Source organism: Oncorhynchus mykiss, unplaced genomic scaffold, assembly GCF_013265735.2.
Source record: "Oncorhynchus mykiss isolate Arlee unplaced genomic scaffold, USDA_OmykA_1.1 un_scaffold_636, whole genome shotgun sequence".
Classification (NCBI taxonomy): Eukaryota; Metazoa; Chordata; class Actinopteri; order Salmoniformes; family Salmonidae; genus Oncorhynchus; species Oncorhynchus mykiss.
The window spans coordinates 55001-64920 of record NW_023494083.1 but is presented as its reverse complement, the minus strand read 5'-3'; the positions used below and the strand labels follow the sequence as shown (position 1 = coordinate 64920).

The following is a 9920-nucleotide window of genomic DNA, read 5'->3' as shown; positions in this document are numbered from 1 at the left end:
CCCACACCGGCCGAGTACGCCTGATCTCGTCCGATTCTCGGAAGCTAAGCAGGTCGGGCCTGGTTAGTACTTGGATGGGGAGGACCGCCTGGGAATACCAGGTGCTGTAAGCTTTTTGTCACTGCCTTGTGGAATTTCAACTCTTTGTCCGTTTTTTCCCACAAGGCTGAAATATGTGCCCTCGCTTTGAAATAAGTAAGCAAGGTTAGTTTGTATTTCATCCAACAATCTGTGCTACAAATTATGGCTACAGTATATGCAATTCATCACTTTTTGAGATGCCTTTCGCTTACGGCCACACCGGCCTGAGTACGCCTGATCTCGTCCGATCTCGGAAGCTAAGCAGGGTCGGGCCTGGTTAGTACTTGGATGGGAGACCGCCTGGGAATACCAGGTGCTGTAAGCTTTTTGTCACTGCCTTGTGGAATTTCAACTCTTTGTCCGTTTTTTCCACAAGGCTGAAATATGTGCCCTCGCTTTGAAATAAGTAAGCAAGGTTAGTTTGTATTTCATCCAACAATCTGTGCTACAAATTATGGCTACAGTATATGCAATTTCTTCCACTTTTGAGTGACACAAAGATGCTTATCTAAATGGTGGAAATGCAACAGCTGTAATCAGGCTCACTTTGACTTACATAGTGCACCAAGAGATAGTTTCTCGCTTACGGCCACACCGGCCTGAGTACGCCTGATCTCGTCCGATCTCGGAAGCTAAGCAGGGTCGGGCCTGGTTAGTACTTGGATGGGAGACCGCCTGGGAATACCAGGTGCTGTAAGCTTTTTGTCACTGCCTTGTGGAATTTCAACTCTTTGTCCGTTTTTTCCCACAAGGCTGAAATATGTGCCCTCGCTTTGAAATAAGTAAGCAAGGTTAGTTTGTATTTCATCCAACAATCTGTGCTACAAATTATGGCTACAGTATATGCAATTTCATCCACTTTTTGAGATTGCCTTTCGCTTACGGCCACACCGGCCTGAGTACGCCTGATCTCGTCCGATCTCGGAAGCTAAGCAGGGTCGGGCCTGGTTAGTACTTGGATGGGAGACCGCCTGGGAATACCAGGTGCTGTAAGCTTTTTGTCACTGCCTTGTGGAATTTCAACTCTTTGTCCGTTTTTTCCCACAAGGCTGAAATATGTGCCCTCGCTTTGAAATAAGTAAGCAAGGTTAGTTTGTATTTCATCCAACAATCTGTGCTACAAATTATGGCTACAGTATATGCAATTTCTTCCACTTTTGAGTGACACAAAGATGCTTATCTAAATGGTGGAAATGCAACAGCTGTTAATCAGGCTCACTTTGACTTTACATAGTGCACCAAGAGATATTTCTCGCTTACGGCCACACCGGCCTGAGTACGCCTGATCTCGTCCGATCTCGGAAGCTAAGCAGGGTCGGGCCTGGTTAGTACTTGGATGGGAGACCGCCTGGGAATACCAGGTGCTGTAAGCTTTTTGTCACTGCCTTGTGGAATTTCAACTCTTTGTCCGTTTTTTCCCACAAGGCTGAAATATGTGCCCTCGCTTTGAAATAAGTAAGCAAGGTTAGTTTGTATTTCATCCAACAATCTGTGCTACAAATTATGGCTACAGTATATGCAATTTCATCCACTTTTTGAGATTGCCTTTCGCTTACGGCCACACCGGCCTGAGTACGCCTGATCTCGTCCGATCTCGGAAGCTAAGCAGGGTCGGGCCTGGTTAGTACTTGGATGGGAGACCGCCTGGGAATACCAGGTGCTGTAAGCTTTTTGTCACTGCCTTGTGGAATTTCAACTCTTTGTCCGTTTTTTCCCACAAGGCTGAAATATGTGCCCTCGCTTTGAAATAAGTAAGCAAGGTTAGTTTGTATTTCATCCAACAATCTGTGCTACAAATTATGGCTACAGTATATGCAATTTCTTCCACTTTTTGAGTGACACAAAGATGCTTATCTAAATGGTGGAAATGCAACAGCTGTTAATCAGGCTCACTTTGACTTTACATAGTGCACCAAGAGATAGTTTCTCGCTTACGGCCACACCGGCCTGAGTACGCCTGATCTCGTCCGATCTCGGAAGCTAAGCAGGGTCGGGCCTGGTTAGTACTTGGATGGGAGACCGCCTGGGAATACCAGGTGCTGTAAGCTTTTTGTCACTGCCTTGTGGAATTTCAACTCTTTGTCCGTTTTTTCCCACAAGGCTGAAATATGTGCCCTCGCTTTGAAATAAGTAAGCAAGGTTAGTTTGTATTTCATCCAACAATCTGTGCTACAAATTATGGCTACAGTATATGCAATTTCATCCACTTTTTGAGATTGCCTTTCGCTTACGGCCACACCGGCCTGAGTACGCCTGATCTCGTCCGATCTCGGAAGCTAAGCAGGGTCGGGCCTGGTTAGTACTTGGATGGGAGACCGCCTGGGAATACCAGGTGCTGTAAGCTTTTTGTCACTGCCTTGTGGAATTTCAACTCTTTGTCCGTTTTTCCCACAAGGCTGAAATATGTGCCCTCGCTTTGAAATAAGTAAGCAAGGTTAGTTTGTATTTCATCCAACAATCTGTGCTACAAATTATGGCTACAGTATATGCAATTTCTTCCACTTTTTGAGTGACACAAAGATGCTTATCTAAATGGTGGAAATGCAACAGCTGTTAATCAGGCTCACTTTGACTTTACATAGTGCACCAAGAGATAGTTCTCGCTTACGGCCACACCGGCCTGAGTACGCCTGATCTCGTCCGATCTCGGAAGCTAAGCAGGGTCGGGCCTGGTTAGTACTTGGATGGGAGACCGCCTGGGAATACCAGGTGCTGTAAGCTTTTTGTCACTGCCTTGTGGAATTTCAACTCTTTGTCCGTTTTTCCCACAAGGCTGAAATATGTGCCCTCGCTTTGAAATAAGTAAGCAAGGTTAGTTTGTATTTCATCCAACAATCTGTGCTACAAATTATGGCTACAGTATATGCAATTTCATCCACTTTTTGAGATTGCCTTTCGCTTACGGCCACACCGGCCTGAGTACGCCTGATCTCGTCCGATCTCGGAAGCTAAGCAGGGTCGGGCTGGTTAGTACTTGGATGGGAGACCGCCTGGGAATACCAGGTGCTGTAAGCTTTTTGTCACTGCCTTGTGGAATTTCAACTCTTTGTCCGTTTTTTCCCACAAGGCTGAAATATGTGCCCTCGCTTTGAAATAAGTAAGCAAGGTTAGTTTGTATTTCATCCAACAATCTGTGCTACAAATTATGGCTACAGTATATGCAATTTCATCCACTTTTTGAGATTGCCTTTCGCTTACGGCCACACCGGCCTGAGTACGCCTGATCTCGTCCGATCTCGGAAGCTAAGCAGGGTCGGGCCTGGTTAGTACTTGGATGGGAGACCGCCTGGGAATACCAGGTGCTGTAAGCTTTTTGTCACTGCCTTGTGGAATTTCAACTCTTTGTCCGTTTTTTCCCACAAGGCTGAAATATGTGCCCTCGCTTTGAAATAAGTAAGCAAGGTTAGTTTGTATTTCATCCAACAATCTGTGCTACAAATTATGGCTACAGTATATGCAATTTCTTCCACTTTTGAGTGACACAAAGATGCTTATCTAAATGGTGGAAATGCAACAGCTGTTAATCAGGCTCACTTTGACTTTACATAGTGCACCAAGAGATAGTTTCTCGCTTACGGCCACACCGGCCTGAGTACGCCTGATCTCGTCCGATCTCGGAAGCTAAGCAGGGTCGGGCCTGGTTAGTACTTGGATGGGAGACCGCCTGGGAATACCAGGTGCTGTAAGCTTTTTGTCACTGCCTTGTGGAATTTCAACTCTTTGTCCGTTTTTTCCCACAAGGCTGAAATATGTGCCCTCGCTTTGAAATAAGTAAGCAAGGTTAGTTTGTATTTCATCCAACAATCTGTGCTACAAATTATGGCTACAGTATATGCAATTTCATCCACTTTTTGAGATTGCCTTTCGCTTACGGCCACACCGGCCTGAGTACGCCTGATCTCGTCCGATCTCGGAAGCTAAGCAGGGTCGGGCCTGGTTAGTACTTGGATGGGAGACCGCCTGGGAATACCAGGTGCTGTAAGCTTTTTGTCACTGCCTTGTGGAATTTCAACTCTTTGTCCGTTTTTTCCCACAAGGCTGAAATATGTGCCCTCGCTTTGAAATAAGTAAGCAAGGTTAGTTTGTATTTCATCCAACAATCTGTGCTACAAATTATGGCTACAGTATATGCAATTTCTTCCACTTTTTGAGTGACACAAAGATGCTTATCTAAATGGTGGAAATGCAACAGCTGTTAATCAGGCTCACTTTGACTTACATAGTGCACCAAGAGATAGTTTCTCGCTTACGGCCACACCGGCCTGAGTACGCCTGATCTCGTCCGATCTCGGAAGCTAAGCAGGGTCGGGCCTGGTTAGTACTTGGATGGGAGACCGCCTGGGAATACCAGGTGCTGTAAGCTTTTTGTCACTGCCTTGTGGAATTTCAACTCTTTGTCCGTTTTTTCCCACAAGGCTGAAATATGTGCCCTCGCTTTGAAATAAGTAAGCAAGGTTAGTTTGTATTTCATCCAACAATCTGTGCTACAAATTATGGCTACAGTATATGCAATTTCATCCACTTTTTGAGATTGCCTTTCGCTTACGGCCACACCGGCCTGAGTACGCCTGATCTCGTCCGATCTCGGAAGCTAAGCAGGGTCGGGCCTGGTTAGTACTTGGATGGGAGACCGCCTGGGAATACCAGGTGCTGTAAGCTTTTTGTCACTGCCTTGTGGAATTTCAACTCTTTGTCCGTTTTTTCCCACAAGGCTGAAATATGTGCCCTCGCTTTGAAATAAGTAAGCAAGGTTAGTTTGTATTTCATCCAACAATCTGTGCTACAAATTATGGCTACAGTATATGCAATTTCATCCACTTTTTGAGATTGCCTTTCGCTTACGGCCACACCGGCCTGAGTACGCCTGATCTCGTCCGATCTCGGAAGCTAAGCAGGGTCGGGCCTGGTTAGTACTTGGATGGGAGACCGCCTGGGAATACCAGGTGCTGTAAGCTTTTTGTCACTGCCTTGTGGAATTTCAACTCTTTGTCCGTTTTTTCCCACAAGGCTGAAATATGTGCCCTCGCTTTGAAATAAGTAAGCAAGGTTAGTTTGTATTTCATCCAACAATCTGTGCTACAAATTATGGCTACAGTATATGCAATTTCTTCCACTTTTTGAGTGACACAAAGATGCTTATCTAAATGGTGGAAATGCAACAGCTGTTAATCAGGCTCACTTTGACTTTACATAGTGCACCAAGAGATAGTTTCTCGCTTACGGCCACACGGCCTGAGTACGCCTGATCTCGTCCGATCTCGGAAGCTAAGCAGGGTCGGGCCTGGTTAGTACTTGGATGGGAGACCGCCTGGGAATACCAGGTGCTGTAAGCTTTTTGTCACTGCCTTGTGGAATTTCAACTCTTTGTCCGTTTTTTCCCACAAGGCTGAAATATGTGCCCTCGCTTTGAAATAAGTAAGCAAGGTTAGTTTGTATTTCATCCAACAATCTGTGCTACAAATTATGGCTACAGTATATGCAATTTCATCCACTTTTTGAGATTGCCTTTCGCTTACGGCCACACCGGCCTGAGTACGCCTGATCTCGTCCGATCTCGGAAGCTAAGCAGGGTCGGGCCTGGTTAGTACTTGGATGGGAGACCGCCTGGGAATACCAGGTGCTGTAAGCTTTTGTCACTGCCTTGTGGAATTTCAACTCTTTGTCCGTTTTTTCCCACAAGGCTGAAATATGTGCCCTCGCTTTGAAATAAGTAAGCAAGGTTAGTTTGTATTTCATCCAACAATCTGTGCTACAAATTATGGCTACAGTATATGCAATTTCTTCACTTTTTGAGTGACACAAAGATGCTTATCTAAATGTGGAAATGCAACAGCTGTTAATCAGGCTCACTTGACTTTACATAGTGCACCAAGAGATAGTTTCGCTTACGGCCACACCGGCCTGAGTACGCCTGATCTCGTCCGATCTCGGAAGCTAAGCAGGGTCGGGCCTGGTTAGTACTTGGATGGGAGACCGCCTGGGAATACCAGGTGCTGTAAGCTTTTGTCACTGCCTTGTGGAATTTCAACTCTTTGTCCGTTTTTTCCCACAAGGCTGAAATATGTGCCCTCGCTTTGAAATAAGTAAGCAAGGTTAGTTTGTATTTCATCCAACAATCTGTGCTACAAATTATGGCTACAGTATATGCAATTTCATCCACTTTTTGAGATTGCCTTTCGCTTACGGCCACACCGGCCTGAGTACGCCTGATCTCGTCCGATCTCGGAAGCTAAGCAGGGTCGGGCCTGGTTAGTACTTGGATGGGAGACCGCCTGGGAATACCAGGTGCTGTAAGCTTTTTGTCACTGCCTTGTGGAATTTCAACTCTTTGTCCGTTTTTTCCCACAAGGCTGAAATATGTGCCCTCGCTTTGAAATAAGTAAGCAAGGTTAGTTTGTATTTCATCCAACAATCTGTGCTACAAATTATGGCTACAGTATATGCAATTTCTTCCACTTTTTGAGTGACACAAAGATGCTTATCTAAATGGTGGAAATGCAACAGCTGTTAATCAGGCTCACTTTGACTTTACATAGTGCACCAAGAGATAGTTTCTCGCTTACGGCCACACCGGCCTGAGTACGCCTGATCTCGTCCGATCTCGGAAGCTAAGCAGGGTCGGGCCTGGTTAGTACTTGGATGGGAGACCGCCTGGGAATACCAGGTGCTGTAAGCTTTTTGTCACTGCCTTGTGGAATTTCAACTCTTTGTCCGTTTTTTCCCACAAGGCTGAAATATGTGCCCTCGCTTTGAAATAAGTAAGCAAGGTTAGTTTGTATTTCATCCAACAATCTGTGCTACAAATTATGGCTACAGTATATGCAATTTCATCCACTTTTTGAGATTGCCTTTCGCTTACGGCCACACCGGCCTGAGTACGCCTGATCTCGTCCGATCTCGGAAGCTAAGCAGGGTCGGGCCTGGTTAGTACTTGGATGGGAGACCGCCTGGGAATACCAGGTGCTGTAAGCTTTTTGTCACTGCCTTGTGGAATTTCAACTCTTTGTCCGTTTTTTCCCACAAGGCTGAAATATGTGCCCTCGCTTTGAAATAAGTAAGCAAGGTTAGTTTGTATTTCATCCAACAATCTGTGCTACAAATTATGGCTACAGTATATGCAATTTCATCCACTTTTTGAGATTGCCTTTCGCTTACGGCCACACCGGCCTGAGTACGCCTGATCTCGTCCGATCTCGGAAGCTAAGCAGGGTCGGGCCTGGTTAGTACTTGGATGGGAGACCGCCTGGGAATACCAGGTGCTGTAAGCTTTTTGTCACTGCCTTGTGGAATTTCAACTCTTTGTCCGTTTTTTCCCACAAGGCTGAAATATGTGCCCTCGCTTTGAAATAAGTAAGCAAGGTTAGTTTGTATTTCATCCAACAATCTGTGCTACAAATTATGGCTACAGTATATGCAATTTCTTCCACTTTTGAGTGACACAAAGATGCTTATCTAAATGGTGGAAATGCAACAGCTGTTAATCAGGCTCACTTTGACTTTACATAGTGCACCAAGAGATAGTTTCTCGCTTACGGCCACACCGGCCTGAGTACGCCTGATCTCGTCCGATCTCGGAAGCTAAGCAGGGTCGGGCCTGGTTAGTACTTGGATGGGAGACCGCCTGGGAATACCAGGTGCTGTAAGCTTTTTGTCACTGCCTTGTGGAATTTCAACTCTTTGTCCGTTTTTTCCCACAAGGCTGAAATATGTGCCCTCGCTTTGAAATAAGTAAGCAAGGTTAGTTTGTATTTCATCCAACAATCTGTGCTACAAATTATGGCTACAGTATATGCAATTTCATCCACTTTTTGAGATTGCCTTTCGCTTACGGCCACACCGGCCTGAGTACGCCTGATCTCGTCCGATCTCGGAAGCTAAGCAGGGTCGGGCCTGGTTAGTACTTGGATGGGAGACCGCCTGGGAATACCAGGTGCTGTAAGCTTTTTGTCACTGCCTTGTGGAATTTCAACTCTTTGTCCGTTTTTTCCCACAAGGCTGAAATATGTGCCCTCGCTTTGAAATAAGTAAGCAAGGTTAGTTTGTATTTCATCCAACAATCTGTGCTACAAATTATGGCTACAGTATATGCAATTTCTTCCACTTTTTGAGTGACACAAAGATGCTTATCTAAATGGTGGAAATGCAACAGCTGTTAATCAGGCTCACTTTGACTTACATAGTGCACCAAGAGATAGTTTCTCGCTTACGGCCACACCGGCCTGAGTACGCCTGATCTCGTCCGATCTCGGAAGCTAAGCAGGGTCGGGCCTGGTTAGTACTTGGATGGGAGACCGCCTGGGAATACCAGGTGCTGTAAGCTTTTTGTCACTGCCTTGTGGAATTTCAACTCTTTGTCCGTTTTTTCCCACAAGGCTGAAATATGTGCCCTCGCTTTGAAATAAGTAAGCAAGGTTAGTTTGTATTTCATCCAACAATCTGTGCTACAAATTATGGCTACAGTATATGCAATTTCATCCACTTTTGAGATTGCCTTTCGCTTACGGCCACACCGGCCTGAGTACGCCTGATCTCGTCCGATCTCGGAAGCTAAGCAGGGTCGGGCCTGGTTAGTACTTGGATGGGAGACCGCCTGGGAATACCAGGTGCTGTAAGCTTTTTGTCACTGCCTTGTGGAATTTCAACTCTTTGTCCGTTTTTTCCCACAAGGCTGAAATATGTGCCCTCGCTTTGAAATAAGTAAGCAAGGTTAGTTTGTATTTCATCCAACAATCTGTGCTACAAATTATGGCTACAGTATATGCAATTTCTTCCACTTTTGAGTGACACAAAGATGCTTATCTAAATGGTGGAAATGCAACAGCTGTTAATCAGGCTCACTTTGACTTTACATAGTGCACCAAGAGATAGTTCTCGCTTACGGCCACACCGGCCTGAGTACGCCTGATCTCGTCCGATCTCGGAAGCTAAGCAGGGTCGGGCCTGGTTAGTACTTGGATGGGAGACCGCCTGGGAATACCAGGTGCTGTAAGCTTTTTGTCACTGCCTTGTGGAATTTCAACTCTTTGTCCGTTTTTTCCCACAAGGCTGAAATATGTGCCCTCGCTTTGAAATAAGTAAGCAAGGTTAGTTTGTATTTCATCCAACAATCTGTGCTACAAATTATGGCTACAGTATATGCAATTTCATCCACTTTTTGAGATTGCCTTTCGCTTACGGCCACACCGGCCTGAGTACGCCTGATCTCGTCCGATCTCGGAAGCTAAGCAGGGTCGGGCCTGGTTAGTACTTGGATGGGAGACCGCCTGGGAATACCAGGTGCTGTAAGCTTTTTGTCACTGCCTTGTGGAATTTCAACTCTTTGTCCGTTTTTTCCCACAAGGCTGAAATATGTGCCCTCGCTTTGAAATAAGTAAGCAAGGTTAGTTTGTATTTCATCCAACAATCTGTGCTACAAATTATGGCTACAGTATATGCAATTTCTTCCACTTTTTGAGTGACACAAAGATGCTTATCTAAATGGTGGAAATGCAACAGCTGTTAATCAGGCTCACTTTGACTTTACATAGTGCACCAAGAGATAGTTTCTCGCTTACGGCCACACCGGCCTGAGTACGCCTGATCTCGTCCGATCTCGGAAGCTAAGCAGGGTCGGGCCTGGTTAGTACTTGGATGGGAGACCGCCTGGGAATACCAGGTGCTGTAAGCTTTTTGTCACTGCCTTGTGGAATTTCAACTCTTTGTCCGTTTTTCCCACAAGGCTGAAATATGTGCCCTCGCTTTGAAATAAGTAAGCAAGGTTAGTTTGTATTTCATCCAACAATCTGTGCTACAAATTATGGCTACAGTATATGCAATTTCATCCACTTTTTGAGATTGCC

At 45.5% G+C, this 9920-nt stretch overlaps 28 non-coding genes and 1 pseudogene across 28 annotated transcripts; all 29 read left to right on the top strand.

Annotated features, from left to right (window-relative positions):
• Positions 1–287: 287 nt before the first annotated feature.
• LOC118960715 lies at positions 288–406 on the top strand. The gene has a single exon (XR_005048614.1). It is a non-coding gene; the product is annotated as a 5S ribosomal RNA (ribosomal RNA).
• A 256-nt stretch (positions 407–662) lies between these two features.
• On the top strand, positions 663–781 carry LOC118960714. Its single transcript, XR_005048613.1, has one exon. It is a non-coding gene; the product is annotated as a 5S ribosomal RNA (ribosomal RNA).
• A 177-nt stretch (positions 782–958) lies between these two features.
• On the top strand, positions 959–1077 carry LOC118960713. Its single transcript, XR_005048612.1, has one exon. It is a non-coding gene; the product is annotated as a 5S ribosomal RNA (ribosomal RNA).
• A 258-nt stretch (positions 1078–1335) lies between these two features.
• On the top strand, positions 1336–1454 carry LOC118960712. Its single transcript, XR_005048611.1, has one exon. It is a non-coding gene; the product is annotated as a 5S ribosomal RNA (ribosomal RNA).
• A 177-nt stretch (positions 1455–1631) lies between these two features.
• On the top strand, positions 1632–1750 carry LOC118960711. Its single transcript, XR_005048610.1, has one exon. It is a non-coding gene; the product is annotated as a 5S ribosomal RNA (ribosomal RNA).
• A 260-nt stretch (positions 1751–2010) lies between these two features.
• On the top strand, positions 2011–2129 carry LOC118960710. The gene has a single exon (XR_005048609.1). It is a non-coding gene; the product is annotated as a 5S ribosomal RNA (ribosomal RNA).
• A 177-nt stretch (positions 2130–2306) lies between these two features.
• Positions 2307–2425, top strand: LOC118960709. Its single transcript, XR_005048608.1, has one exon. It is a non-coding gene; the product is annotated as a 5S ribosomal RNA (ribosomal RNA).
• A 258-nt stretch (positions 2426–2683) lies between these two features.
• On the top strand, positions 2684–2802 carry LOC118960708. The gene has a single exon (XR_005048607.1). It is a non-coding gene; the product is annotated as a 5S ribosomal RNA (ribosomal RNA).
• A 176-nt stretch (positions 2803–2978) lies between these two features.
• On the top strand, positions 2979–3096 carry LOC118960723. Its single transcript, XR_005048622.1, has one exon. It is a non-coding gene; the product is annotated as a 5S ribosomal RNA (ribosomal RNA).
• Positions 3097–3273: 177 nt separating this feature from the next.
• Positions 3274–3392, top strand: LOC118960707. The gene has a single exon (XR_005048606.1). It is a non-coding gene; the product is annotated as a 5S ribosomal RNA (ribosomal RNA).
• A 259-nt stretch (positions 3393–3651) lies between these two features.
• LOC118960705 lies at positions 3652–3770 on the top strand. The gene has a single exon (XR_005048604.1). It is a non-coding gene; the product is annotated as a 5S ribosomal RNA (ribosomal RNA).
• Positions 3771–3947: 177 nt separating this feature from the next.
• On the top strand, positions 3948–4066 carry LOC118960704. Its single transcript, XR_005048603.1, has one exon. It is a non-coding gene; the product is annotated as a 5S ribosomal RNA (ribosomal RNA).
• Positions 4067–4325: 259 nt separating this feature from the next.
• Positions 4326–4444, top strand: LOC118960703. The gene has a single exon (XR_005048602.1). It is a non-coding gene; the product is annotated as a 5S ribosomal RNA (ribosomal RNA).
• A 177-nt stretch (positions 4445–4621) lies between these two features.
• On the top strand, positions 4622–4740 carry LOC118960702. Its single transcript, XR_005048601.1, has one exon. It is a non-coding gene; the product is annotated as a 5S ribosomal RNA (ribosomal RNA).
• Positions 4741–4917: 177 nt separating this feature from the next.
• On the top strand, positions 4918–5036 carry LOC118960701. The gene has a single exon (XR_005048600.1). It is a non-coding gene; the product is annotated as a 5S ribosomal RNA (ribosomal RNA).
• A 260-nt stretch (positions 5037–5296) lies between these two features.
• LOC118960730 lies at positions 5297–5414 on the top strand (annotated as a pseudogene).
• Positions 5415–5591: 177 nt separating this feature from the next.
• Positions 5592–5710, top strand: LOC118960699. The gene has a single exon (XR_005048598.1). It is a non-coding gene; the product is annotated as a 5S ribosomal RNA (ribosomal RNA).
• A 254-nt stretch (positions 5711–5964) lies between these two features.
• Positions 5965–6083, top strand: LOC118960698. The gene has a single exon (XR_005048597.1). It is a non-coding gene; the product is annotated as a 5S ribosomal RNA (ribosomal RNA).
• A 176-nt stretch (positions 6084–6259) lies between these two features.
• Positions 6260–6378, top strand: LOC118960697. The gene has a single exon (XR_005048596.1). It is a non-coding gene; the product is annotated as a 5S ribosomal RNA (ribosomal RNA).
• Positions 6379–6638: 260 nt separating this feature from the next.
• On the top strand, positions 6639–6757 carry LOC118960696. The gene has a single exon (XR_005048595.1). It is a non-coding gene; the product is annotated as a 5S ribosomal RNA (ribosomal RNA).
• A 177-nt stretch (positions 6758–6934) lies between these two features.
• LOC118960695 lies at positions 6935–7053 on the top strand. The gene has a single exon (XR_005048594.1). It is a non-coding gene; the product is annotated as a 5S ribosomal RNA (ribosomal RNA).
• A 177-nt stretch (positions 7054–7230) lies between these two features.
• Positions 7231–7349, top strand: LOC118960693. Its single transcript, XR_005048592.1, has one exon. It is a non-coding gene; the product is annotated as a 5S ribosomal RNA (ribosomal RNA).
• A 259-nt stretch (positions 7350–7608) lies between these two features.
• Positions 7609–7727, top strand: LOC118960692. Its single transcript, XR_005048591.1, has one exon. It is a non-coding gene; the product is annotated as a 5S ribosomal RNA (ribosomal RNA).
• A 177-nt stretch (positions 7728–7904) lies between these two features.
• Positions 7905–8023, top strand: LOC118960691. The gene has a single exon (XR_005048590.1). It is a non-coding gene; the product is annotated as a 5S ribosomal RNA (ribosomal RNA).
• Positions 8024–8282: 259 nt separating this feature from the next.
• Positions 8283–8401, top strand: LOC118960690. The gene has a single exon (XR_005048589.1). It is a non-coding gene; the product is annotated as a 5S ribosomal RNA (ribosomal RNA).
• Positions 8402–8577: 176 nt separating this feature from the next.
• LOC118960689 lies at positions 8578–8696 on the top strand. The gene has a single exon (XR_005048588.1). It is a non-coding gene; the product is annotated as a 5S ribosomal RNA (ribosomal RNA).
• Positions 8697–8954: 258 nt separating this feature from the next.
• On the top strand, positions 8955–9073 carry LOC118960688. The gene has a single exon (XR_005048587.1). It is a non-coding gene; the product is annotated as a 5S ribosomal RNA (ribosomal RNA).
• Positions 9074–9250: 177 nt separating this feature from the next.
• LOC118960687 lies at positions 9251–9369 on the top strand. The gene has a single exon (XR_005048586.1). It is a non-coding gene; the product is annotated as a 5S ribosomal RNA (ribosomal RNA).
• Positions 9370–9629: 260 nt separating this feature from the next.
• LOC118960686 lies at positions 9630–9748 on the top strand. Its single transcript, XR_005048585.1, has one exon. It is a non-coding gene; the product is annotated as a 5S ribosomal RNA (ribosomal RNA).
• The last annotated feature ends 172 nt before the right edge of the window (positions 9749–9920 follow it).